Below are 25106 nucleotides of genomic sequence, written 5' to 3'. Positions count from 1 at the left end.
TTATGTATGTAGCAGAGAATAAAAGAAATGACAATTTTTCAATAAGTGTTGGTTAAATGTATGAGGAATAAAGTTTAAGTTTCAAGAACAGTCTTCTGGCTTCAGAGATAATATTTAGGATAACACTTAAGTTTTGAAGTATAATCCTGAAGCTCTCAGTTAATTTGAGTCCATTTGTTTGTTTAAACTTTAGTCATAGTAATTTATTTGTTCCTCACAAATGTATATAGGATTACTATTTCTGTAGGAAGACTTTGGCACTAGATGGTTTTACGTAGAATGCAGTATTTATGACTGGTGGAGGAGATGGTACACATTTGCCCACACTTTTGTTTCTTTCATTTGTGATAAATTCCTTACTGTTCATTCCTTTTCTTTTTTCCATAAAAGACTATAAGGAAGAACATAAAGATTTTGCCACTCTTTACTCAGATTATTCTTCTAGTAATATCCTCATTGGCGTCTAGGTAAGGTTATAGATTTCAGCATTCAAAAAACAATGATTTTGGCAAGAGTACTTGTAAGCCTCAAGAAATAAATCAGGTGGGAATTGATTTATTCTTTCCTACAAAACACTTAAGGCTACCTCAAATGCATTGTGTACTGGTACATCATTAGTGAAACGGAACACAGTTTCTCCTAATGTAGTAAAAATGATTCTACATATTAAGAAGGAAAATCCAAGATTATTTTTCCTCAAAAAGGAAAGAAATCCAGTTATGTAACTAATGACCATATAAAATAGCTTTTTTTTTTTCATTTCCATAATACTAATTGTAGTTTATTTTATTTTTGTAAGCATTTTGTAATGCTGTAGTGAAGCAAACACAGTTCATTCCATGGAATATTTACACAAGGTCATTGCATTAAACAGCTTCTTCAGTTTTTGCCTCTTAATTTTCTTTGCTTGGTTTCATTTAAATTAAAAACAAACATTAAAAATTTCCTTGTGGTTTCTTATCATAAACAAAATGGCTTAGAAAAACATTTTATCATTTATCATAGGCAGGAAAAAGATAAGTGTACCAAAAAAATAACCAATTAAAATAGCCATGACTGCGGAGTCCTGCCCTAAAAGATTCTGTTTCGTTTTGTTTGACACAACTAGTCAAAACATCAGGCACTTTCTCCTTCCTGAACACATTCAGGCTGTATCCCAATGTACTCCTTGGCATTTGCCGCACTGCTGATATAATAATTTACTGACAAAATATAGTGCTTTATATTTTTTCAATAAAATGTTGCTCAGATTATATGTGCAAAATGATTGAACAAATCAATTAAAGTGGCATTAATTTCAAATCCTATCCCCACATAGTTCATTATCTGTTGGCATTGGGGAATTTTACTGTTTATTTTTTCATGTCAGTCTGTGGAAAGTAATGACCCTATATCCTTACTTTTATTAAATAGCTACATATTGTTTTTACATTAATATGAATATATTAAATTGCTTATTAATGATTAATGTATATTTTACTTTGTATATTATATTAATTAGAATAGGAATAAGAGCTTGTTTCTAAGGGCTTGAATTCCAATATAATTCTAAGATTTTTTTGAGTTATAATGCAATATAATAGAGCATGTTGGCATTTTTGTATTGTCATATTAATGCATGTCTATTAAAGAATAAACAAAAGAGGAAAATAAGAAAGTTTTACTTGGAAGTTAACCAAGTTTTTAAAACACAGCTATGATACTACATATATCTACCATGTTTTCCTGATTTCTTTAGTTCACATTGTATTACAAATATTTTAAAGACTATTTTACATTTTTTCATATTGACGGTGCTCTTAAGCATCAAGAGCCACTTTTTTGTAGCAGTTTCACATTAATAACTGTCCATAAAGGGCTCTTTATGAAAATACACGGATATAAAATTTTTCTGACACACATGAAGGTCGTCTGAAACCAATAAACACTTTGATGTGTTTGGAAATAAAGCAAAAGTAAGAATCCAAGGAGGTAATATTTAATATATATAAAATGAAAAAAATATCTGAAATAAATGACAAGCAGTCACCTACATGTGACATGTGAAGGAAACTTCAAGGCTTACAGTGTAGCACAATGGTCTAGGTACTGACCTTAGAATGGTTACTTATTTGTAATTTACTTAGGTTCTCTATTCCCATAGGGAGTTTAAACCTATTCCCCTCAGGCTTTAATCTTGATCATTCCACCAAAACTGTTCTGTTAGTTATCCATGCTGTTAAATCCAAAGTTTAATTCTCAGTTCTCATTTGATTTAATCTCTCAGCAGCGTTTGATGCTGTTGATGTCTTCTCCTTGGAAAACTTCTTTTCAACTGTCTTCCAGGTCATCCTATTTTCCTTGTTTTCCTTAAATTTTTCTGGCAGCTCTTAGTTTTCTTCAATGATTTCTCATCCTCCCCCCTAATCTATAAATTGTGTAGTTTCGTAAAGGTCAGTCTTAGTTCTCTTCTGTTTTCTGTCTACATTTAATTCCTTGGTGATCTTTTATTTTAGCATTAAATATCATCTAAATACTTATCCCTAATTTTTATTTCTCATCCAAATGTTCTACTCTAAGCCCATATATGTAGCTACTTTCTCTGACATCTCCACTAGAATTTTAATAGGCATCTTTAATATGTCCGAAGCTAAACTTCTAGTCTGTCCTCACACTCCTAAAATAGTTTTTTTAAAGCCTTTACAGTCTTAAAAATGACAGGTCCTTTCTTTCATTTGTAAAGGCTGAAAACATTGATTTCTGTCTTTCACCTCATATACAACTCATAAGCAAATCCTATGGGCTCTAGCTTATGTACCTTAAGCTTATGTACCTTATGTACCAACTACTTCTCACTGTTTACCTGGTGACACCTTACAACCAAGCCATTATCATTATTCACCTGGATTATTCCTGTTCCCCGCCCCCCCCAACCCGTGATCTGTTCTCAACAGCCAGAGTGATCATTTTTGTCATATTATACTCCTCTGCTCAAAATCTTCCATGGCTTTCTATTCATGGAATAAAAGCCAGAGTAAGAATAGTAGCCTATGTCCTTCTACCAGAATTAGGATTTCGCCCCTCATTAGGGGTCTGATCCACCCTTCTGTTCTTCCCCTGTGTCTGATTTTTTCTGCTGCATCCCATTTAGCCTTCTTGCTGCTATTTAAACATCCATTTCAGATCTTGCCTGAGGGCCTTTGTACTTGGTCCTTCTGCCTGGAAAGTTCTTCCTTTAATATCTGCTCAGGTTTTTACTCAAATATTACCTTCTCAGTAAAGGATTCCTTTGCTGTACTATCTATAGCTGTAAAATCATTATGTGTTTTTCAATGCTCACTATACATCACACTATATATTTTACTTACCATGTTTTGTTATCTTGCTAAACTCCACAAAGTTTAGGGATATTTGTTCATTGTTTTATTATAACCCAGTACCTAGAAAGAGAATGCCTCACACGTAGAAGCTCCATAAATTTGTTGAATTAATTATTCATTGAATGAATGAATTTTAAATCACATAGTACATATTCAGCTCATAGTAAGTAGTATGATAATGATTTTGTTATATATAGTAACACATATAGTACTGATTAATTTTTTCTGTAGTATTGATTTTTTAACTGTTATGTCATCTCCATTGCATGTCTATGGAAGAAAGTGTCTCTTAAATTACGTACATCTACCCTCCCATCAGTGGAGAGAGGCAGAGAATGAGGGTATTTCTTTCTCTCATTCAACAAATATGTGAGAGTTAGGACACTCAGATTCCTGAGAGGGATCTCAGAAGAAAATACTCTATGCTTGAGGTGGACATGGAAGTTAGATATGCAGTCTTAGGATTTTAAGTATTTCTATGGTAACTCTGACTGTAGTTTATAATATTCAAACCACTGTAAAAGGAGCTATTTGTTAGAGGTAGGAGTCTTAAAAGTGACCAAAACCATTAGAAAGATGATACATGAAAAAATTCTAAAGAAATTGAGATTATTTGGCCTTAAGAAAAATGGTAAGCTTTATGTGTATGACAGAGGGCATTGACTAAATAGTTTGAATAGGTACCAAAAACAGAACAAAGGAAATTAAATGGTCTATGGCTAAAAGTGTAAAAATTTCCTGCAAGTTAGATTTGTTAAATGTGAAGGTATATTACTTAATGCACTTTTTTCTTTTTATCTTTCATTGTATTGTTTTTGAAAAGAAAACCTCTTTCCTGGAATGGTTCTATAAACTAAACTCTAAGAAAGATTTGGGTATTAGATGCATAAACCCTCATTAGATGCATAAATATACAAATAAATTAGTACATAGCTTCTGGATGCAACATTTTTCAATGGACTTAATACAGTAACAAATGCTGAAGGATGAAATCCTTCAGACATTTATTGAACATTTATTTGTGATATACTGTACGTACTAGAGAGACAACATTTTCCTCTAGTCTATGGCGTACTTTAAAATAACTCCCCCCCAAAGAATGACAGTGCCATATAAGCAGCAATAATAATAATGCAACTAAAATTTATGTATCCAATTCTTTAAGTAAACATATGTTTGTATTATCTCATTTAGCAGTCAAAAGAATACTGTGAGGTGATAGCATTTTTATATTTGTATTACCAGTGAAGAAACTAAGGCTAGGAGATAATGCAGCCCACAAAAGGCTATAGATCTAAGAAGTAAGGAGACCTAGTTAGGAGGGCTTGTGGCTTATTCCAAACCATGTACTCTTCCCTTGTATGGTTCTTTCCAATCAGTGATGGAATGTTGTGTGATGTGCATGTTATGAGAAGCACACTTCCATGGGTTTGAATCTTTAATCAGTCCTGTGATTTCCTGGAACTTTCTAAGTGTCTTTGGCCCTCATGTCTTACATTGAAAGAGTGGGGATATTAACAATAACTATATCATGTGTGAGGTGATCTCTGTGTAGAAAACAGCACCTAGCATGTAGTGTGAGCCATCAGAGAAGAACAGCAACATGTGATGAGATGAGAGGGAAGCCTCATTTTGACTAAGACTGCATGATTGTGAAAAGTCTCTTGAAATATCTGCTTTTGACTTAAGTTTTTATGTATATAAATAACATTACACTAGTCAAATAAATTAGTACAATGAAGTAGTTAAGAGCATGGGCTTTGTGTTTAGATGGACTTAATTTCTAGTCCAGACGCTGCCAATTACTAATTTATTTCTAGGCCTTCATAGCTACATCTTAAAGTGAGGGCAATAATGATGTCCACCCTCATGATGTTGTGAAGATTAGACCAGTGTCTAGCATGCAGTAAAGTTGGCTAATTTTATTATGAATTTATCTGTATTTTATAACAAATATTCTGGAAGCAATGAACAAATTAATCAACAGAAAATAGGAGGTATCAAAGACTATGATAGACTTTTGTCAGGTAAAATTATAAAAGTGTTTAAAATGTTAATACCACAGTTGAGTGGTTTTTTTAAATAAGCATAGATTATTTAATCATAAAATTGAATAAAATATCTAGAAACAAAGGATTTATGAAATTAACTATGAGCTTATAGTATAGAAATCCTTTGAGAAAGAATGTATTTTTTTGTGATGCAAGCATATATTTGAGAATTATATATGTACAGTTGACACAAACACATGTTTTGTATGTTATATGTATTACATACTGTATTCTTAAAGTAAGCTGGGGAAAAGAAACTGTTAAGAAAATAGTATGGAAGAGAAAATATATTTACTATTCATTAACTGAAAGTGGATCATCATAAAGGTCTTCATCCTTGTTTTCATGTTGAGTTGGCTGAGGAAGAGGAGGGTTTGTCTTGCTGTCTTAGGGGTGGCAGAGGCAGAAGAAAGTGCTCGTAGAAGTGGACATATGCAGTTCAAACCTGTGTTGTTCAAGGGCCGACTTTATATATATATGCATATGAATAAAATATTTCTTATCACTTCTATGATAATATGTCTATGTGTATTGCTAATGTATATTTGTCAAAGCTTTGTTCAGCCATTCACCACCAAAAATCTTATCCTCCTCTATTTTGACTCACAGCATAGCATAGTGACACCAGTGTTCTATGAGTAGCCAGCCTTTCCCTGCCTTTTCCTGGGTTTAAATTTTGTATTATTGATACAACTGTGTAGCTCAAGGAGTTTGAAATATTTCTTTTAGAAATCCACGTTGAATGGCCTCTAATACTGACAGTTTCTCTATTTAAGCAAATTATTGGTATGAATAGCATTTGTCCCAACATTGGTTTCAGGAGAGATTACTGTGATAAGCCCGTGGTTGCTTAGAGGTGTCCTACCTTCTTGCTCCTGTGAGTGTTATTTTATGTTTCAGTTGTAATTATTGTCTTTCTTTATAAAGCTCTAATCAATTAAAAGCCAGTAATATTTGGCTTTTTAGGGATTCTTAATGTTTGAAAATTTTTTCTCTATGTTTACTCTGCCATATTTTTATCTGGTAGTGATACTCGTCTCTTTTGTAATGGCTATAGTTGTAAAGAGTTCATTTTTTTTTTTTTTTTTAATAATGTAGGGTGTAGTCTTGTGACTCTGGCATTTAGTAATTTTCTCATGTTGAGAAAATTTTAACTGCACTGTGGATTCATAGTCTGTTACATGGTGGCAATGCCACTTTATAAGTTAGGATTTAAAAAATAGGCATATAAAACATCAATCGTAGTGTCTAGGACCTCAATAGCTAAAAACATTTTGTGCCAATTATGTGCTAGAGATAGTTCTGAGTGTTTTACGTGCGTTATTTTAATCTTCTCAATAACATTTTAAATTAGCTTATACTCTCAACTTTACAGATGAATAAATTGAGTCACAAAGAGTTTAAGTAATTTAAGTCCATGCAGCTAGTGTGACAGAATTTGTAATTAAGCAGCCGGGTGTAGAGCACAAACTTTATGGGTTGTTTACTATTATTGCATACATACATTATGTGAAATGTGATAAATAATTGAGAGCTGTTGTCAAACACTCAATAAATGATATATCCTGTCCTCTGTGGAATTATCATATGGTGGATGATAAATGAAACATGAAATATTAGCATACAAGGCAAGATATTATGATTTATAAAAATTAATAGCATTGTTATCTTGAGGATTTGGTTTGTCTTCCTTAAAAACCTACTGTAATTCTTTACTGCTTTCAGTTGTTTTTCTTTTGAACAAAATATTTACCTCATTTTAAAAAATACTCATTTGTTCAATTTTTCACCACAGAGTATTAAGCATCTTAGAAATCAGGCTCTTGTGTTACTTGTTTTGTATTGGACACAAAACACTATGGTGTCCAGAGCATAGTACATTTAGAATAAATGTTATAAGATGAATGAATGAATAAGTAAGTGAAACCATTAACGTATGTGTGGAATATATAAGGACATTCTAAATGTGGGTCACCATTTAGAGTGGAGTTAGATGTATAAACAGTTGGAGTTAGAGATGAGGACTGGGCATTTGAGAAACAAGGGCAGCCACCAAAATTCAGTAATAATAGCAATGATGATTAATAATAGCTTATGGTAGTCCATTCTTTTCAATAGTACTCACACTTTAATGTCATTATCAAGTTTTGGATATCTGTGTAGTATATGATATTGTAATAGGTGTAATAAATAATAATTCTGCACTCATGTTTTTAAAGCAGTTCTAACAATTATGACAAACCTTACTTTACCTTGAATTTCTAGAGGAAACTTTAAGCATATATAAGGATATTCTATAAATGGCCTAAAAATGCTTATCTGGTAAAGGGAATGGAAGATAAAATGAGTATTGTAGGCTAATGTTAGAACCCATAGAATGAAGGTTATGGCATTGTGATTATCATGCAAACATATACTGCCTGGGAATCCTTTTGGTTCTCTAAATTGGTCCTCTAAATAGGAAGAGAAAAAACAGTGAAACTGTTGCTATTGAGTTTACATGACTTTGCGATCACAATGTTTAAAAAAAACTCAGTACCATCCAACCCTTAGAAGTTCAACCGAATGTTCTAAAATGTATAATCTAGTTTTCTTTAGCTTTTTTGAGACTGCTGAGGGGACCAATGCTTTGGGAAATGTAAAGAGCACATGGAGTGTACCCTCAAGCAAACAGAGGCTACTCGGTATTCAAGACCATTTAGGGTAAACTATCTCAGAAAGAATGACATCATCCATATATTGGAGGCAAGGGAACTGTGTCTGCCTTGGCGCCTCACTTATTCTGCATTTTCAGGTGGTCCAGGTGTAGTTTGCGGTGGTGCTGTTGCTATCAGGTAGCCTCAGCTTTAGCCAATCTAAAGTTTCTTCTGCTTCAAAGCTGAAAGCAATTTCTAGAACACCTGAAGCTCTGCAGCAGAATATTTTCCTGCCTAAAATGTAACTGAAAAGCTAGTTTTTCTTATCTTCTCTCTCTCTCAAATAACAGAAAAAATGAGTATTTGTTTTCACAGTTAGAATTCTATGTACCTGCAACATTTTTAACACACAATGAATATAAATTGATGAGAATAATGATCAAAGGAGGGAAAGATATTTAGAGGGTTTAGAGAAGCTATAATCTCAAATCTGTTGTGAAGCACAATTTCTCCACAAATGACTTATTTCTGAACAAAGGTTTACAATTTATCTAAAATTCTCTGACAAAGATAGATGTTTAGGTATTTGATGATATGCTAACTACCTTCCTTTGAAAATAGTAACATTTTTAGGAAGAAAGTAAGGTGTTTATAGATTTTTTTTTTTAACAGGGAATGATGGTAATGTTTCTGTATTTTAAAAACAAATAATCTTTTTCTAGTATGTATAATGTATAGTCACTAGAGATGCTGAAAAGTTTCTAGATTTCTATAAAGCCACAATTTTATGGCACATTTAAGGGACAATAATTTGGCTAGCTTTACCATCAGCCGCATAAACATCAATGTCTATTGACATATTATAAAGACACAAGTGGAATGTAGCCTAGCATGCTGATGATGCCTGGGCTGAGCTTTAATAGCGCATCTGTATCATTTTTCCCAGTGGGAAATAACAGGATGTCGCCTTGTAATTTTTTACTACTGTATAATAAAATATAGCCATAATAAATAGCATCTAAGCAAATAAAGCGGATTTGGACTCTATCCATTTTGCCTTCATCACTTAGTATATAGCTCAGGCTCTTAAGTAGCTGGTGTATCCTAAATTGGCTTAATTGGATCAACTTGCATTTGACTGTCTTTGACTCCAATGATGTAGAGACAGATATTTTTATTTGCTATTTAATATTTAGGTAATATTTTCAGTAAATTCGCCTTTGTACTCCATTGTGCTTATTAACATAGTTTGGATGATGATCTAAATTGTGCTTTAAGTCTGCTGACCTCATAAGCTTATTATTGCTGTTGTTTTGTTATTTTTACTATTTTTCATATTCCTAATGCTGATAATAAAATATTTCCAAGCAAAAGCTCTTGTGCACTGTTCAAAATTTGCACGATTGGCTGTGAATGTCCTAGGAGTAGGAACAGTGTTGACACTCAGTTTTGTAGCTCAGTTAGCAAATCCAGCATTAGGTTTACTGTGGCTCTTTCTTTGTTTATTGGATTGATTATTGAATTAAAATGATTATAAGCAATTTTCTCACTTGAAATCTAAATATATAAATAGGCTTGCTTTTTATGTAATTTAAATTGTCATCCATTTTAATAGAAATAAAGATTAATGTGACAGATTGAAATGTTAATAGTATTTAAAAGTGTTGCCTATTAGAAATTTTCTCAAGCATTAGAAGATAAAAATAGATTTGAGGGGTGAACAAAATGATTTCAGCCAAGTTTTTACAGGCTACTCTGTTGCTGTTGCAAAAATACCTAGTTCATCTTTGATCTTGAGTTTTGACTATAATAACCATACCATGCTATTTCTTATAGTTATAATAAGCATATAATCATGTAAGAGAAGATAGATGCATGACTTTTCTATAGAGCATGGTTATTTAATTTTAAATACTATCTTGAAGTAATAAGAGAAATGTAGCACTCTTTCATTCATAGGCATAAGTAAAATTATTTTGCATATTTTATCCCATATTTGAGAATTTAACTTTGTTAAGGAAAAAATTAAGAAAAAACCCCCCAAATTTATATTAGCTATTAGTATTTTCTTTATATCTCCTAAATACATACTTCAAAATAATTTTATGTTCAGTAACAATGGAAAATTAAATTTAGCATCAAGTAAATTAAAAATAACAATATTTTAATTCACATAAATCATTTCCATAGTTTTTTGTTCTTTGACTTTGTTCTGAAAAATACCATTTCAATTTAATAGTTTTTTTTTTGTTGTTTTTACTTTTGAAGAGTTTGTTGCTAGCTGTAGGCAACATTCATTTTTTCAAAATAGTATGTTGGATACATAAACTTTTTTCTCCAAAAAGTCAACTGGTTAAAAACATTCTAGTGAATATTGTTTGGAATGGGTGATATGAATTTTCTCCCAATGGGTATGTGATATCTAAAGAATTTTAAGTGGGTTTATATATTTTTATTTTTGTATATAGAATATATAGATGTAAAATAGAAATACTTAATGTCCTTATAAAGGGAGGGTAAAATACACACTCATATACATATCGTTTAAACTTCAGCAACAGCATTAACTTTTAATAATATACCAGTATAATTTGAAATTATTTATGACTAGTTTCAAGCATGCATGAGTAAAACCTCAGTTATGTAGGATCTTGTTTGTGTATGGGTGTGTTTTGGGGAGTGGTTCTTAGGGAAGAAAAAAATTTCTGAAAAATTGATCAAGCATCAAATCTATTAAAGTGCTTAAATGGCAGATATTTGCCTATTTGAATGATAAAAACTATTTCTGAAGTTCTTTCTAGGCTGTTTTCTGTTTTCCTCAGAGCTTTAGGTATTTGAGGTAGTTGTTAGACTGTCAGAATTTTACTTCTGCGTCTTCTGATTTCTGTTGGCTAGAAATCCACATGGGAAAGAAAGAATAACAAAGTTTTGATTGAAGGCGTCTCTATGAGTTGCGTTCATTGAGTTTTAGTGCAGTGTGACTCTTTTTTTTTGGAGCGGGGGGTGGGGGGGAAACCATATTTCGTGATTCAAGACTGTAAGTTACGTTGGCCTAATTTCCAGATGTTGGAGTCTCAGATAAGGGACTATTCCTGTGGAACATAAAACACGCCATTTTAAAGACCTCAGTACTGAAGATTTTCTCCTTGGAATCTTAGAGTGAGAAATAAAGGTTTATGCCATGAACTACAGGCAATGTGGGAATGGGTCAGAAAAAAAGCAGAGAGGCAATGCAATGGAAATCTGATATTTGATATGTAAGTTAATCCCTTTTAGCCCTGCAGCCAGATTTTTTTTCACTTGTGCAGAAGCGTTTCTTTATTTCCTTCTTATGCTTTTTGATCCCACACCCTGCCCCCTGCACAGTTGGAACATTCCCAAAACACTTTGGCAGAGGTCATTTCTCAGAAGCTTTTTAAACTTTAGTTAGAATACATTTATTGATTTTTTTAATGACCTGAGGAATGAAGATTTTTGGAAAAAGTTCGTCTGAGATTCACTGTCTGGCTTGGCAATCTAAACTACTTTAAACCTCTGAGGACACTTCATTAGACGCTAGGTTCTCATCCTTAGCAAAACAGTAAGGGTTCTGGCATGTTGAGTTTTCCTTGGGATTCATATCACCTGATAATTTGGCCTTATAGACATGGGAGATAAAAATTATTTTTCCAGAACTGACATTCAGGAACTGCATAAGTATACAAAAATTTAATAACTGAAAAAAAACCCAATCATGAGTCTTTAGAAAGTATTCGGTAGCATACATTGGCATGATAACTTGTTCTTAGCTATTTTCCTCTGTGTGTAATAGTTTGAGATTAACAATTTTTAGTCTAAATTGACCATGAAGGGAAAGTACATTTTGTAAACTAGAAACCTGATAATAAAAGACAGGATAATAAATGTTTAAAGAAAAAGATCTTTTCATATTAGAGCGTTTCTGCTTGAATGCATTTAAAAAATTTCTTACCCAAATTTTGGACATACAACAGGACAAAATTTTCTATATCCATAACTCTTAGATAATTTTCATCAGCAAGTGTACTCCTAAGCTAGTGTGATTTACACTGATCTAGCGCTCATGTTTCAGGTTAAATTTTGGTTTGCCTATTTGGCTGGTATAAAAGGAAAGGAGATGGAGTGATTGTATATTGCTTAAATAATATATTAAAAGCTAATTATTTTGCATTGCATTTCAAAATAATTTGGTGTAGAGATTATATAAATAGTGGATATCTTCAATACATTCCAAGTGAGTTAATTCATATGCAGCCTTTCAAAAATTTATCTATTACAAAGAACAAGGTGACTACAAATTTTTTCTTTGTGGATTCATCTTAGAAAAAATACTAATATGAGCTTTAAAATGCATATTTGAAGAAGCAATAGCAATCACTGTCACTTAGTTGGGGTATATTTTGGAAATTAATTCTATATGCTTTATGAATGTAGTTTTCTATTTTAATGGGAATTCTGAGACCAAATTTTTCTTCCTGACTTGACTCCTCTGTATTTTGAAAATATATATTATTAAAAATTTATGATACTTCTACTGAAGTTGAAATAAATGAACATTGACCTCTATAGTCCCCTTCTTACTAAAACTTAAATACTAAATTATTATTTTTACATTACTTACAAAACAATTTAATTATTTTGAACTATTTTGTCATAGGATATCTAGATGTATGTACTATTTAGCAGTTAGTTATTATGATATAAATTTCAGGGTAGATTTCAGTGTTCTATAAAATGATCGTTTGAAAGTATAGAGAATAGGCACATTTTATTATAAATGAAAGAAATGCAATAATTCCCATGATTACCAAAGTTAGAAATCATGATTAGTGTGCAAATCTTGTATGTCATGTAATTACAGTCATAACATAGCCGCTTTTGAGGGGTAAAAACACAGGGTAAATTAAATGATTGTTTTTTATATTGGTAATTTGAAAGCCATTACTCAAGTAGAGAAAGAAAAGAGCAGACATTGCCGAGGAAATATCTTCCTGGAAACCCACCAAGTCTTCCTAGAGTTACAGACAGGGGCTGCTGACTACTTGTAATGCAGAAGTGTGAAAAGGAGAGCCGGAAACCCTCTGCCCCTAGCCATTAATCCATCTTGCTCTTAAGAAATTTCCTTTATGAACTGAATCCTTTTCTAGGTGTCTGTCCTCGCCTTTATCCGTCACATCTGCTATGTATTTTACCATTTTCCATTGTAGGAAGGTTTTCATTTTCCTGTATTCAATAGCAGGCTAGAACTCTCTAAGAGTGAGTCATTCAGAGAAGGTCTTATATTTTTTTTTATTATGCCATAGGACAACAGCTACATAGTACCTTAGATACGAGGAATAGACTAAACCATCTGTGAGTCAGTCCTCTACCAAACTTTAAGAAGGAGGTGCTTATGGCTATGAAAGGTTTTGGGTAACTTTCCCCATACTTGAGTAAGAGTAAATCTTTGCCTCTTTTGCCTTTTAGTATCTTTATCAAGGCTGAAAGAGGACAGCAGAAACAGACTGCTGGAGGAATTACATTCAAGTAGTGTCCTAGCCAAGTACCTGCTGAGATGAATTTTGGTGCTATATATGCATGCACTTCTGATTAATGAAGGCATTATCATATCTGTGGGGCTAGAAACAATCTCTGTGTAATTGGAAAGACTTGATCCTTGGTTTTGATTTTAATAAACAAAATCTCTTCTCTTTAAGGCAAGAACAGTGTCAGTGTACACTGCCCTATTCCTATATATTATACAGCGACTAGATAGATAGAAGACACCTCAGTAAGGGTTCTTCTCTTCCCTTCCCTTGGCCTTCTCTGTCATATCCTATGGTATAGTATGGGCTCATATGGCATCCTAGCTCCTATACTATCCTATTTATGCAGATGGGCAAACTGGCCGCCACCACAATACATTTTTTCTCTTTCTTGTATTCATCATACCTTATTTTGACATTTATTTAAACAAAGTGTAGGAAGTTGAGCCTTTTATAAGTAAAATTGTTGGGTAATATATTAAGCTTTGAGGATTACTCTGGTTGAATTTTCTGCAGTCCTTTTCCTCTAATAATAAACTATGAACTGGCTGTGTATTGTAAATTTTTTATTTCCTTTATACATCTGTTGGCTATTCCAAAAAAATCAATTATATTATTTCCAGTGGGGAGGAAGCTTATGAGTGATTTCATCTAATCATCATATTAAAAATGAAAATACTAATGGATAGGGAAGATAAGGGATTTTTCATGGGCATAAAATAGTGAGATTTTAATATTAGTGGGATTTTAAATAATAAGTAATCATTTTAATATTGGTTTTCTGGTAAACTTTACACTTTCCTTTATTTTCTTTTTGCTTACATTGCATTTAGCTTTCTCTTTTTTCTCTTTGCTTAACGTGGAATCTTTGATTATTGATCTAAGATCTACTTTTCTAATCTAGGCATTTAAAACTATAAATGTGTCGTTAAGGACTGCTTTCGCTGAATTCCATAAATTTTGATATGTTGTGCTTTTGTTTTCATTTAGTTCAAAATATTCTCTAATTTTTCTTGTGATTTCTTTTTTAACTCATGGGGCATATAGAAATGTTAAAATTTGCAAATATTTAATGATTTTCAAAATTTCTTTTTTAAATTTCTAATTTATGCTTTGGTTAGGCACACACTTTTTTATGATTTTAATCTTTTTATGTTTACCAAGATTTATTTTATGATCTAACATCAAATCTAGTTGGCTATGGAATAGAGGTGGGAGAATTTGCAAACAAAATGCCAGCAGATCTCATTGTTCTTACTAGAATTTCCGTAGTTTTTTTGAATAAACACTTCCTAATTTGTTATATGACTGGTTGATTGCCATAGTCCTAAAACTGTTGTTTTTGGCAGTTTTGTCCAATTTTACCATTGAGTTTGGGGAGAATATTTGCCAGGCCCTCAGCCATTTGCAATCGCTCTCTTTTGGGGCCCATAAGCTAGTACATGTGGGAAATATGGGTGCATTTAAGACTGAACTTTACGCAACTGATTTAAAGTGCATCAAGAGTTCAGGGGTGAGTTTGTGCAAAAAGAGTTGAGGTTAATTTTGGAGTAAGATGAGATCAGCATAGTATTCAAAACTTTGAATAAAAGTAAAGGAGTCTGAGAGCATTCTTGGTATGGGGGATCACATTAACAAAGCCACTTTGTCTTGTTAATCTTATCTGAGGAGCCAGTCAGTAGTCCTTAGGAATGGCTGATGTGGAAATTATATTTGGTGGGGTAGAGTAGTCTCGAAAAATGTTCGTGATATTAAAAGAATGTATTCATTACTCGGGGTGTCTTGAAAACCAAACTCTATGGAAAGCTTTTATGGATTATTGACCAGAAAACCACCATGAGAAAAACGAAGTTTTAGATTATTCTGGGAACCATTTACAAAGTAGATTTGATAGGGCCTAGAATGGTGACCTTGGAATACTGAAGTGCTCTTAAAATGTGGGCACCAGCAGTTACGTGATTAGGGACAGGTGGTCATACTAAGAATAAATTGTCTTGGACTACGGCCTTGACAATATTATTTGATAACCATGGTAGTCTTTATGAGGCGCAGCTTTTTAAACTGTAAAATAGGATGAAATTCCTTCTCTGCCTACTTCACATAGTGGTGGGGATTATGACGTTGGAAATAGAGATAAACAAATTTAAACACTATAGGGGGAATACTATGGTGGCATATGATGATGGTCATCCAAAAAGAAAGAAAGTAGAAGGTGTTTGAAAAGAACCCATAGACTAGAAGATTGAGAACTGAAGGCAGCAGTTGGAAAAAGGATTTGAGCATCATGAGTAAGGAGATAACATTTGAAGGCCTAGTTGACGGTGTGGAGGTTGAATATTATAAATGCAGTCATGTCTATTTTAAGATCACTGTCTTACAGTTTCCTACTTCCAAACAATTAGAAATTATAGATATGAAGGCTATATAATTCCTTTTGCAGGTAGTGAAGTTATAGTACCTAATATTTAACTATTTGTCTAGTTCTAAAAATCATTAAAGGACTAATTCTCATAGATAAAAACACTGCCTTATACAAATTTTCTAACTTACTGTATTTTTATCTCATTTGTCACTGACCTTTTAAAAGATATCACTGTCATTTTAGGCTGCAGACCATCTATTAACTGACAATAGAATGATATTTTAAATATGTGTTGGTTCATGTTACTTTTTCATTGCCTCATGGACCTTTACTGGACAGTTCAGTAGGTGATGCTACATAATTTTGGAATTAATGTCACTGGGGTGAGAAAGTAAACTATCTTTTCATCTTAATTCCACACTAATTTTTACTGAGATTTCCTGGAATCTCATGTAAATATCAAAATCTGAAGGTATCTTTTGACATGAATCAGTGTCATGAAATTCTTAGTTGATTATTTTCTGAAAAATTGATTTAAGGAAGCTTGTTTTCTATTTTTCTTTTTCTTTTTTTTTGAGACAGAGTCTCGCTTTGTTGCCCAGCCTACAGTGAGTGCCATGGCATTAGCCTAGCTCATAGCAACCTTAAACTCCTAGGCTCAAGCAATCCTGCTGCCTCAGCCTCCCGAGTAGCTGGGACTACAGGCATGTGCAACCATGCCCAGCTAATTTTATATATATATATTAGTTGGCCAATTAATTTCTTTCTATTTATAGTAGAGACAGGGTCTCACTCTTGCTCAGGCTGGGTTCGAATTCCTGACCTCGAGCAATCCGCCCGTCTCGGCCTCCCAGAGTGCTAGGATTACAGGCGTGAGCCACTGCACCCAGCCTCTATTTTTCATTATAAATATTTTATTCACAAACATGAGAAGTAATCAGTATAATGTTACTTGAAAAGCTTGAGGGTGTAGACTCTGAATTTGGACTTCTTGCATTCAAATTATGGCTTTGCTACCTAGTGTCTTAACTTGTGTATAAAATACAGTTGATAATGTCTATACCAACCTCAGAGAATTTTTTTAAAGGTTAAATGTGAATATAAATAAAGTGTTTAAAACAGTACCTGCCACAAAGTAAGAGTTTTATATATAATTATAAAATATATGTATATTATATACTATATATAATATATTTTGTAAATAATGTATATATATGTATAGACACAGACACACACATTCTCTTTCTCTCTGTGACTGTTCCACAACTGGAATGTGATGTAAGAACTGTGAGTGGTATTTTTGTCTGTTCATTTCACTCTTGAATACATGCCACCTATAGTACTGCCTGGTGCTGAGTAAAGATATGATGAATAAATGAAGTTGCTCTATTTTTTAAACTTACTATCTCAGGTTTAGAAAATTGACCTTGAATATTTGTATTTATTCTGTATTTATGTTTTTTGTTTTAATTGGTGAATTAAACTTTATTATTTTCCACCTTTGATATCTTATATATGTGATGGCTTTATAAGGTTTGATGCAAAGCATAAATTAAGTTTTAATTAAAACAATCTAGTATTGATACCCAAAGTGTTTCCAGCTAATTTCTAAGACCTAGAGTGAATTTCAATAATTTCCAGTGCATTGCTTTTTATGTCACTTTTGAATCGTATGGAACTATAAAGTAATGAAAATATGAACATACATTTATATGCATTCATTTTCATCCAAAACACACCACATTTTAATGTCTTCCATTAGAGCTTTCCTTCCAAGTAGTCACATTGCTTAAAAATATTTCTAGTAGCTCCTTTTAACAAATTCCCTTTAGATCAAGTTTACTAATTAGTAGAGAAATTCAGGCTTATTACTTTATTCTGATAGAACAGTATCATTTGATATAATACCCTTTCCTGCCCTTCCCAGTTTTCTCTTCTATTCCCTTCACCCTTCTCCTCTTTCTTTCTTATGTTTTCCCTCCCACCTGGCTGCCTTCTCATTAGCAGGCTAAGTGGCTCTGTGTGAGCTTGTCCTTGGTCTGAGTTGTCTGTTGACTCTCAAGTGCTTTAAGTGGCTGTAATTGAGTGAAGCAGTGAGATGTTGAATAGCCAAAGTATAAATTGAAGATTCTCAGTTCTTATCTACAAAAAGAAAGACAAAAAGAACCTATAAAGGTAGCTATATAAGCAAATCGAGACACATAAAATGGTGCATTTTTCTTTTTTTGGTCTCCATTTATGTTAGGCCAGTATAAAGACAGTTTCCAATAAATGTTTTAATTTTTTTAATTTAAAAAATGTAAATGTTGTGTTTACCCACTCAGCATTTTGAAGGCCTGTTAGGTGCTTGATGCTTTAGGGAGAGGTGATAGAAATTGAAGAAGTCATAGTCATTGCTATTCTCAAACAATTGAGTGTAGGGTTCAGCAAACTAGAGAAATTTATAAAGAGGTATGTGAGCACAAGGGAAGATACAATTGGTTTTGCCTGTGGTGGAATGGGTTTGGTGGTATCAGGGAAAACTTTGTGGAATTAGTCATGCTTGGATGTCAGAATGTATTTCCCAGATGGGAGGGAAAAAGATCTAAAGGGTACTGATATTTGCAGGCAAGCCTGTGCTGTCATTACCCATAATCGTTCAGATACATATAACATTTCCAAGAGAGGATATACCAGTTCTTCAAACACCAGGGGAAAAAGTAACCTCTGTAAATAGCCAATAATTATTGAAAGAACATTTTTGATTTGTTGAAAGAATAGTTGTACAGGGAAATTAAAGCTGTTGATTAAAAATTGTTTTTAGTTGCCTAAGCAGTCGAGTGTGCTATTCAAATATGGATTTTGATTGTGTGTTTGGTATAAAACCTCACTAATTGGCCAAATATGGGTAGACACTGACTTGAAAAAATAACATTGAGTTCCATTGCTTTAATATTTCTAAATCCCCAAATATAATGCTTTCATCAATGAATAGTTTACACTAATTTGGTTTCACATTATATTATATAATAGTATATCTGATTTTAATCAGTAGTGATTTTGTAAAGGAGAATGCAATTTTATGTTACTGACTTTTTGCCCCGTGTCTAATTTCTTACCTGTTTGGGGACAACATTTTAGAATAAATAATAAATTTTGTCACTGTTTGGCACATGTATATTAATATATATACACACATATATAATATAGACACATTCCCAATATCTTAGCTAGATGTGCCTCTTGCCAGAAACCAAGAAATTTCTTAGAAGTTGTAGAATTTATATTAAAAACAAATGTATTCTTTTAATTAGAAAATTATTTAAATTTCATATCTACCAAATTCATTAACTTTTCAAGAGAAAATTATAGTAAATTAGAAGGTGTAGAAAGATGTGTCATATATATTCTGAATTTCCTCTTTATACCATACCTATACCACAGCCCAAGTATTTTGTGTGAAAATATAGACTTGGCAAGCAAAAAGAAATACTCAGATAGTTCTATAGCTATGAAAAAAATATATATATATTTTCTCATCTAATTAAATATTTTCTTTCTTTTTTTCCAGAAATGTTTAATTTGGTTAATCGGAGAAAAAAATCATGGATTTTTAGCAATTGAAGAGCAAATTAAGGTAATTAGTAAATTGTTGTCAATCATATTTCAAAATTTATTTAAATATTTATATTCACAGTAGTATATACTTTTATGACTCTATCATATTAAAAATTTAGCATATTGTGATCTGTTACTAAAATGGAATTTTATATATTATTGGAAAATAAATACTTCTTGTTTTACCTTTTTAGAAAGTAAATTGGTATGTTTGTGAATAAATTATAAATGATATAGTTCAAAATATTTGCAGTTATGAGGAAATACACTCCAGCTATATGAAAAATAAATGTGCTAAAAATAAATAGTTTTAGTAGCTCTCTACATTTTTGGAAATGCACATATGTTATGTTACTTTCTTAACTAATGTGGAAAAACCATACTGAGTTATTTTTTTCAATTGGTGCATGTACACCAACACAGTATATTAAAGTTATTTTTGTTTAATTCATTCTATTTGTTCTGAATAACATATCCATAGTGGTAAATGTGAATATTAGGAAATAAAATTTGTTTACTTTATGTCAGCAAGATATTTAAGATTATGCAAATTATTTCCAAAAGTGTTTTTTATCACAAATATATATATGGGAGTACAATATAAAACACTTCAAGGAGTAAAACCTTAGGACAATACACATATTTATATCTTCCTCAGCAAATTTTAGAAGGAAAAACAGGTCTTTGTCTTAACAGTAAAATTGAAATTTCTTCTCTTCTTGAAGTTACTGAAAGTAATTTTGTAAAGTGATTTTGTAAAGTCTGGAATGTAAATTGCTATACCTATAAGCCTAAAATTTGAAATATCAACTTTCTTACTCATGTCAAAATGATTCATTCATTTAATTTAGTATTGATTAAGTACTATAAATTCTATTTCAAAGATTCTGTATTTTTGTGCTTTAAGAGTAATGAGTAACTAAAAACTACAAAAATATTGCACTTTCCTTTGTAGGTACTACGTTTTCCATTGATACTTCATCTTTTAAATACTTTTGCCTTAACTTTATCATTGTTTTCTTTTCCATATTCATCTGTATAGACAAATCATTAGTATTATTCCTATTTTACAGAAGATATATTATTGAATCTCATCTGTAATTTCTTTGTCAGTGTTTTCTTCATATTCATTCACATCTGCAGACAATATTATTCTCCTTTTCCAGGGTAGATATGATTGAATCTTTTGTTTGTATTTACTATCTTATTTATACATTCACAGCTAAATTTTGCAAGCATTCTTCTACTGAGTTGAATATGATATGAATGGTTTACTTGTTACTTAATGTTAGTGAAATAAATAAACAAAAACATCCTCATTCAAACATTCTTTTTTAAAAACATTAATCCAAACAGTCTTAGATATGCTTACTCTGGAGATAATTAAAAGCTTGTGGGATAGATGAAACTCCATAGATATAATTGTACACATTTTGAAAGAGTCCATTACAAACCCCTTAAAGGTTAAAGGAAGGAAAAGTGGGAATGGTTCACTTTTGCTGAAGGCTCTGAAACCTTCACAGAAGCTCTGAAAATACTGAGTTGTTGTGGCAGAGAAGGTGAGGTTATGCATTCTGAACCCACACACTAGTTTGTGAAAGGGTGCATAAAAGAGCAAGGGTGGCCATTGAAGGACTGATGTTTCCAGTGTGGATGAAGGATAACATATGTGGTAGACAATGTTGTGAGATAAAGCTGGTAAAATAAGTTTGGGATAACCCATGAAACATTGTGTTGGCTGTACTCATGCTTAGTTTTCTAGCCATCTCCAGAGGGCTAAAAAGTATCCATGGGGATGTGGGAATAAAATTTCAGAAAGTCTCCTCATATCTATTGTCATAAAGAAATATAAGAAATAATTGAAGCTTAATAATATTTATTATAATGACTGCTACAGGTCCCAAATATGAAGTTTCTGGAGAAATTATAGGAGGTTTTACCATATTGAATGTTTAGTGGGTATGTTTTCTTACATTATAATTGAGATATAATGCACATACCTTAAATTCACCCCTTTAAAGTGTACAATTCAGCAGTTTTCAGTGTATTCGCAAAGTTGTGCAACTATTACCACTCTAATTTCAGAACGTTTTTACCATTCCCCAAAGAAACTTTGTGTCCATTAGCAGTTACTTTCCATTTACTCCCTCACCCCACCCTCTGACAACCAGTAACATCCTGTTGCTATGGATTTACCAAATAAATGGAATCATATGTTTGGCCTTTTGCATCTGCCTTTTTCATTTAGCATGTCTCATTTCTTTTTATGGCTGAATAATAATCCATTATATAGATGTATCACATTTTGTTTACACATTAATCAGTTGATGGACATTTGGGTTCTTGTCTCATTTTCACACCTCTTAGCTGTTATGAATAATGTTGCTTTGCAGATTCATGTACATGTGTTTGACCAGGCATAGATATTTTATCACTCTTGGATACATACCTGGGGTGAAATTCCTGGATCATATGGTAGCTATATGTTTAGCCTTTTGAGGAACTTCCAAACTGGTTTCCAAAATGCCTGCACCATTTTGCATTCCCACTAGAAGTATCTGAGTACTCCGTTTTTCTGTTTGCTTTCCAAAAGTTATTATCTTTCATTTTGACTATAGCCATTCTAGTGGATGTCAACTCCCATTGGGATTTTGATGGCAGTGGCTGTTTTAAAGAGTACTTTAGTGTAGTAATGTCATATGTATTTTGTTAAGTACATTTATGGAATCATTGTCATTTTTTAACTACAGTAGTCCTCACATTTAGACAATTGCTTTTATGTAGTCTTATATAAAAATTACGAAATGAAGATTGTTTTATTAATACATGCCCAAATCAACAATAAATAAAAATGGCAGCTAATACGTTCTCTACTTATAGATATTTCAGTTTCATTATATGTGGTAAACATTGATAATGTACTCAGATTTATTAAGACCAAAAATGTAAAATAAGCAAGAAGACTGTGAAATACTGATCTGTCTCTTATATCCTAACTTGTCCTGAGAATATATTTTGTTTTGAGGTATAAGTTAATCAGAGTACACAGCAACATTAATGGCAAGATTTGTAATAACATCTAGAACAAAAATGTAAATGCTCTCTGATCTTTTCAGCAGTGTTTAAAATCATGCTTAATTTAGCAATTTACAAATTTTCACTAAACTTTATGGTAAATCTTTAGAGGCTTTATTTGAGATTTCCTATAGGGGAAGGATGAAGTCATTGAAGAAAGCTTTTCCTGTTGTGGTAAAAATGTCTGAAATCACAAGGGAAAAATTACATGCCAGCAGCTAAAAATGTATTACTTTTTGGTAAATACTGTAAGAAGATGACATGAAAAACATTGCTTTAATTGGAAAAAAAATATTAGAACAACTTACGTAGTATGAGAGATTCATTTTTCATTTGTACAAACTATATTTACAATGTGTCATTTATAATCTTTGCTAGACTATATTTTTTAAAGATAGTTAATTGATTCTAGTTTTACATATAGTGAACTTTTTAATGTGCATTTCTGTTTTGACAAAGTTATATAAATATCACCAAAAACAATATATAGAACGTATCCATCACCCCCAGAAGTTCCCTCATGCCTCTTTGTAGGCCATCCCTCCCCTAGTATCAGCCCTGGGAACCTCTGGATTCTATTTTAATAATTAAATACAAAAAACAACTGAGGGGGAAATGAAGAGCTCAAATGTTGAAGATAGACTCAATATATATTACCTGTGGCATTTTATTTATTCTCTTTATGCTTCAATTTCTTCACCTGTATAATGGGGTTAACCATATCATTTATCACATACAGGGGTCCTCAAACTTTTTAAACAGGGTACCAGTTCACTGTCCCTCAGACCGTTGGAGGGCTGGACTATAGTTTAAAAAAAAAAACTATTAACAAATTCCTATGCACACTGCACATATCTTATTTTGAAGTAAATAAACAAATGGGCAAAACATCCGCATGTGGCCCGTGGGCCGTAGTTTGAGGATGCCAGAATAGCATTTAGAACTATGCATATCTTATATAGTATGTAAATGTTTGTAAAATACATTGCAGTTTTTTGAACCTTAAAAGGAAAGATATGCTGGAGAAGGTACATTTCCCATAGTAAATGACCTCTTTGAGGTATTTAAGCACACAGGGTCAAACCAAAGTTGTCAATAATAAGGCCTATACAGTAACATCATTCTCACAGAAATTTTGGTTAATGGCTCCATTCCTCCAATTCCTTAGGTACAAATTCTTGGATTAATTCTTAAATTATCTTTCTCACACATTGGATATCCATCATCCTATTCTGGTCTGATTATTTGTTCCAAATCACAATCCCCGCCTGCTTGGATGATTATATCACCCTCCTGTTTTCCTTGATCTACTCTTCACTGTACAGCAATTACAGACCTGTTCCATCTTCAACTCCCTCTACTTCCCAGGTGCCTTGGCTTCTTTGTTGTTCACAGAGCACACTAGGCCATCGTGTCTCAGAGGCTTAGCCTACTTGGTCTCTCTTCCAATTGCAGTCTACCTAGTTACTCACATGTCTTGTTTCCTAGACTTCAAATATCCTCTTCTCAGCATGGCCGTCCTTGCTCTCTCCTGCTTAAAACTGAAACTGTCTGGGGGTGCCCTCGGTCCCTCTCTCCAGAACGTATATCAACACATTACACACAATTTTATTGCTGCTTTGCATTAGTTCATATATTATAAATATTTCCTCTCTATGGGATTCTTCAATTTCTATTTTTATGTGTATTTTATATTGTAACACTAGCCTTGCTCATGGATTTGTGTATTAGAAAGATAACTCTGGAAGCAGCTTGGGTTACTGTGTGACTAGAGGCAGGTGGATTATATGGGAATATTTGTGGCAACTCAGGTAGGTATCAGGAAGACCTAGTTTAGGCAATAACAGTAGGATTGTGTGGTAGTAACGCATTTGAGAATATTTAGAAGGTAAAACTGACAGGTCTTATTGACTGATTGCATTTGACTGGTGAGAGAAAAGTCTAAGTCAAGGACGAGTCTCAGGTTTGAAACAAAATCCTGTTGATGGTGATGTTATTTACTGAGCTGTGTAGGGAGCAGAGTTTTTTGCTTTTGTTTGTGTATTTGTTTTTTACACAGAAGTAATGATGTAATGTCTTCACAAAAATAGTAATGTTTGATTTTTTTATAGAAGTACATCCAGGGCTAGATTACTAATTTTCATCTTAGGTAGGAGCTATCTCTACAAATATACCACCTGAAACTGAGGGCATTACTTGTATCGCTTTGTTACCCTTCTGTTTATAGAAATTTTTTTAAGAGTTTTGGTTTGTTATGAAATTACCTTTTATAATTAATTTCAAAACCACAGTCAGAAAGTGCATGATGTAAAAACTGGCCATGGGCTGAGTAAAAGCACATTAATTATTCAGACAGGCATTCCTGCCTATTCCATTCTTGGAGATCTACTAGCTGTCAGAATCTGTCAGCTGTATATAGTTAGTGCCCTTCAGAATTTACATGCATAAATGGTGACCTGTGGAAATCAGCATAAAGATGAGTC

The 25106-nt window shown here is 32.6% G+C and overlaps 1 protein-coding gene across 15 annotated transcripts in view; it reads left to right on the top strand.

Moving 5' to 3' along the window:
- The window catches only part of ADGRL3 (adhesion G protein-coupled receptor L3), a 780724-nt gene that overhangs the window by 148748 nt on the left and 606870 nt on the right, over positions 1 to 25106 (top strand). For all 15 annotated transcript variants that reach the window (XM_075997934.1, XM_075997936.1, XM_075997926.1 and 12 more), the window contains exon 2: positions 19502 to 19567. The gene's annotated coding sequence lies outside the window, so the exon portion shown is untranslated. The remainder of the gene's footprint in view (positions 1 to 19501; positions 19568 to 25106) is intronic.

This window comes from Microcebus murinus, chromosome 26, assembly GCF_040939455.1.
Source record: "Microcebus murinus isolate Inina chromosome 26, M.murinus_Inina_mat1.0, whole genome shotgun sequence".
Classification (NCBI taxonomy): Eukaryota; Metazoa; Chordata; class Mammalia; order Primates; family Cheirogaleidae; genus Microcebus; species Microcebus murinus.
Note: the sequence above shows the minus strand (reverse complement) of the source record. Positions and strands in the feature narration are given on the sequence as shown.